General features: G+C 43.6%; 1 long non-coding RNA gene across 1 annotated transcript; it reads left to right on the forward strand.

Annotated features, from left to right (window-relative positions):
• The first annotated feature begins 596 nt into the window (after window positions 1–596).
• LOC144995623 (uncharacterized) lies at window positions 597–4,278 on the forward strand. The gene is made up of 2 exons (XR_013659151.1): window positions 597–1,152; window positions 3,967–4,278. It is a non-coding gene; the product is annotated as an uncharacterized LOC144995623 (long non-coding RNA).
• Window positions 4,279–5,176: the final 898 nt, after the last annotated feature.

Here is a 5,176-nt window from a genome sequence, read left to right on the forward strand (position 1 = left end):
GAGTTCAAATTTGTTCATAAATAGAGGCAGTTTTTTTGTTTCAGTGGCAGGTTGCTGAATGCATGGGTTTGCACAAGTCACTACTCCATCCCACCCAGTTTCCCATTTTCACTTGGGAATACTAAATACTAATAATTTGTTCTCTGCATTTGATCCATAGTAACTCATAACCGCTCTCCAGGGGGAGCAGCAAGCTGCATTAACAGCAGGAACCATTTGGTGGTTTAACCCCCGCCAATACAACCACATAATGCTGAGCGTAATGCAGGAAGAAATGGCGTCTGATTTATTATTTTTAGAGTCTTTGGTATGACCCAACCACTGACTGTGAATGAGAACTGGAATGAGTGAGTGTGCATAGAAAATGACTTACTTCCACCTCCAATGAAATGAAGTTAATTCAGTTGCTATTTTATCTTGATACAGACACTGCCACGTTGGAGCCAAAAATCATCAGTGATTGGTCCAAAATCTGTCAATCAAATGTTTCGAACGTCGGATGGGGGGGCTGCCAGGCACCATTTACTTTTTTTGAGGCATCTGATTGGTCAGTTGATAACTTGAATAATTTCTTACACAGAAAAATATCATGGAAAAAAATTGGGATTACAAAGAATATGTTAAAAAAAATGTATCAGAGCGAGAATTTGTGAGAAGGTGTTGGTGTAAGACCCAAAATGCAGGAGACTGGAATGTGCGTGGGCTTGGCTCTGGGCCAAAGAGATTGAAAGTGTTATCTCACCTGGATGATCTTAAAGCAGATATAGCTCTACTGCAGGAGACCCATTTATGTACACAATCTCAGGACCTCCTGTGCAGCTCAAAATTTCCAGTCATATATTCTTCTAGTTATAACTCCAAGCAAAGAGGAGTTGCTGTTTTGATTAATAAAAATGTTACATTTACTCATAAGGATACAGTTACTGACCCAGAAGGTAGATTTGTAATTATTAATATATCCATTCAGAATAAGGACTATTGCATAGCCAGCATCTATGGTCCAAATGTTGACGACTCTTCCTTCTTTCACAGATTCTTCACCTCACTCTCAGTTCACTCTGACTCCACAATCATTATAGGAGGAGACGTCAATCTGGTTCTGGACCCTGAACTTGACAGACTCAGCACAGCAGCAGCCCAGCGCACATGGAGGTCTGCAAGTATTCTAAAGCAGTACATGAATGATCTGGGTCTCTGCGACGCGTGGCGCTCATGTCATCCAAGCACTAAAGGGTTCACCTTTTTTTCTCCAGTTCACCGCTCACACTCCCGTTTAGACTATTTATTAATCAGTAACTCTCTTTTAAAAGAAATTAAAAGTTCCAACATTCATCCGATTATTATCAGTGATCATGCACCAGTCTCTGTAAATATTTCCAGGGAAAAATCCACACCCTCATGTACGACCTGGAGGTTTAATACGTCTCTGTTAAAAGACCAGGAATTTCTTGAATTCTTTAAAAAAGAATGGGCAACCTTCCTAGAATTCAACAATACACCAGACATCTCACCGTGCATTCTGTGGGAAACGGCAAAGGCAGTCATGAGAGGGAAAATCATTTCTTATTCAACGCACAAAAAACGCAAAGAGAAAGCAGATTTATTAGAATTAGAAAATAAAATCCAAACCCTGGAGACTGCTTATGCTGCTTCTGCACAGGAACACATTCTGGGAGATCTGAAAAATTTAAAGCTGCAGTTAAATGACATCATTAATAAACAAACACAATTTCAAATACAAAGGCTACGACTTGAAAGATTTGAAAACTCTAATAAATCTGGCAAATTTCTGGCTAATCAGCTTAAAATTAATAGAGAAAAATCATCAATCACCTCTATTACGGACCAAACAGGAAATATCACTCATGACCCGGTCAAAATTAATAACGCATTTGAAAACTTTTATAAAAACTTGTACACACCACAGATCAATCCGTCAGAGCAAAGTATTGACTCATTTCTTAATAATGTAAACCTACCCAGGTTAAATGAGGATCAAATAACAAACTTAGACTCTCCGTTCTCGTTGTCTGAACTTCATGAAGCTCTGTTACTTATGCCTAATGGTAAAGCACCAGGGCCTGACGGCTTTCCTGCTGAGTTTTATAAAGAATTCTGGGAACAGCTGGCACCAACGTTTTATGAAACGGTCACATCTATCAATGAAAGCCAATCAATGCCACCTAACATGAACTCAGCCAACATAATTCTTCTTCTAAAACCAGACAAAGATCCCAATAGTCCTTCAAGCTACCGCCCTATTTCTCTAATCAATGCAGACGTAAAAATTATCTGCAAAGCACTAGCACAGAGAATAGAAAAAATCACTCCTCACATAATTGACTTCGACCAAACTGGATTTATCAAAGGCAGACACTCGGATGACAATCTCCGAAGACTTGTTAATATAATAGATTTTGCCACCATTAACAACCAGGAAATGTCCATACTATCACTGGATGCTGAAAAAGCTTTTGACAGAGTAAACTGGAAGTTCCTTATTGCCGCCCTCCATAAGTTTGGTTTTGGAGAAGCATTCATCAAATGGATCAAAATATTATATCACAACCCCAATGCATCAGTTAGAACTAATAAACAGACTTCAAACAGGTTTTTTCTCGGAAGAGGAACCAGACAGGGCTGCCCACTCTCTCCTTCTCTTTTTGCTATATTCATTGAGCCTTTAGCTGCAGCAATAAGACAGAATGAAAGCATTAAAGGAATCAAAACTAAACACAGCCATCATAAAATTAGTCTCTATGCAGATGACATATTACTGTTTTTAAGTAATTTACATTCTGTAAATGAAACGGCAACAATCATTAATGAATTCTCCTCTATATCAGACTATTCCATTAATTGGAATAAGTCTGTTTTATTACCACTGAACAATAATGCGGAGCAAAGACTCACAATACCAGTTAAATCAGGAAATATCAAATATCTAGGTATCAATTTTTCCCCCAAACTATCAGAACTGGTGCAGCTAAACTACACCCCATTACTGAAAAACATACAGGACGATCTAACACGCTGGACCAACCTGCCTCTGTCCCTTATGGGCAAGGTAGCCACGGTAAAAATGAAAATCTTACCCAAAGTTAATTATCTCTTTTCAATGATTCCCACACAACCGCCACTAAAATGGTTCAAAACATTAGACTCATCCATATCAAGCTTTTTATGGAACAATAAACCTGCAAGAATTAGTCTAAAAACTTTAAAATCTGCAAAAAGCTGTGGAGGATTAGAATGACCTAATTTCCACAAATACTTTCTTGCAAATAGATTACAATACATCTTAAAATGGTTAAAAAATAATCCAGAAACCAACTCATGGTTAGACTTGGAACAGGCGTTATGTGGAAAGATCAACCTGTCAGATCTTCCATTTATTAGCCAAACAGTTAAAAAACAGGATTGTTTCAAAACTATTAATATAAACGCCACTTTAACAGCCTGGTGGGAATTTCTCAAAATATCAAAATCATCAATTCAACCGTGCAAAATGACACCCATCTGGAACAACCCAGACATCCTCATAAACAAAAAAATTATCCACTTCCCAGCTTGGCAAGCAGGGGGCATAAAACAACTAGAGCACGTAATTATTGATAGAAGATTCATAACTCCCCAGGAACTTCAAGACAAACATGGAATAAATAACTTCTTGGAATATCAGCAACTTAAATCAAGTATTACTAAAAAATTTAAATACAGAGACAACGATTTAAAGCTACCAGATGTAGTTACCACTCTGATCAATTTCTCAATGAATAAAACTCTCTCCAAAATATACAAACTTTTATGTAATTTAGATAATAACATTTCACTTCCGACAACAAAATGGGATGCGGATTTGAGCATCAGCACAGATGAAAGCTTTTGGTCAGAACTTTGTCTAAACACCTTTAAACTGACAAAAAGTCCAAATCTGCAGCTAATCCATTTTAAAACCCTTCACAGAATTTACTACACTGGACAGAGGATGTTCAAGATGGGTCTCAGCAACTCAGACATTTGTCAGCACTGTGACAGTAATCTACCCGACAATTACATGCATGCACTGTGGTTCTGCACGCCTGTCCAGGCTCTCTGGCAGCAGGTATGTGCCGATTTATCAGTCTGGCTTAAGGTTTCAATCACAGCTTCACCGTCACTTTGTGTGCTTGGTGACATGAGTGCCATCGATGTAGAAGGAGGATTAGGCTCTATCATTTTCATAACTCTTTGCATTGCTAAAAAAACTATTTTAACAAATTGGAAAAGCAAGAAAAATATAAATATAAGTCAACACAGAAATCTGCTGCTTGATCAGATCAGCTTGGAAAAAATGTCAGCCCAAGGTTCAAGTAACTTTGAAAGAATTCGGTCTCTCTGGTCTCCCATAGCTGACTCCATGACTTAGGGGATGGGGGGGCCTGGTCGTCGCTGCTCCTTGCCCTTCTGCCGTGGGCTGGGGTGGGGGCCGGGGCCTCCGGTGCCTGGCGGGGGGTGGTGGGGGCTCCGTTGGTCGGGGGGTCGGGTCCGGCGCCGGGGTGGGGCGGGCTGGGGCGCTGCGTGGTCCTCTGGGCTTGGGTGTGGGGGTGCGTGGTGGGGGGGGGGGGGGGGGGGGGTGGTGTTCTGGCTTGGCTTGGGGGGGTGGTCCCTTTGCCTGTGCTGGGGGGGGTTGGCGGGGGGCGCTGCTCGGGGGGGGGGGCCCAGCGGCACTGGATGGGCTTCCCATCTACGCCTGGGGCTGGGATCAGCCCTTCCCTGGCTCTGGGGCGGGACGGGACAACCCTCTTGGGGCCCCCGGGCGCTCTGGGTGTCATCCGCTTCGGCTGCGGGGTCTGGGGTGGGGTGGGGTGGGGGGTCTTGTCGGCCCTGTCCTGTGGGGGGGCATTCTGGGGGAGGGGGGGGGCCACTATTGGTACGGGGCAGGGGGGGTTGACGGGTCGGGGTCTCCGCTGAGGCCATCGGCGGTTTCCCCGGCCGGTTGGCTGCCTCGGTCCCGTCGAGGCCTGACCAGAGCTCTTCTAGGGCCGGCGTTTGGGGGTGGGGGCCTGGGCTTGCTCCGGGGGGGGCCGGCGCTTTCTGGCTCCTCTCCCTCTGTGTGGGGTGGGTGGTGCTGGGCCTGGGGTGTCGGCGCCTCCGGGGGTGGGGCCCCTGGGCTGGGTGGGCCTGGCCCCCTTGC

Source organism: Oryzias latipes, chromosome 11 (genome assembly GCF_053564925.1).
Source record: "Oryzias latipes strain Hd-rR chromosome 11, Olatipes_Hd-rR_3.1".
NCBI classification, from domain to species: domain Eukaryota; kingdom Metazoa; phylum Chordata; class Actinopteri; order Beloniformes; family Adrianichthyidae; genus Oryzias; species Oryzias latipes.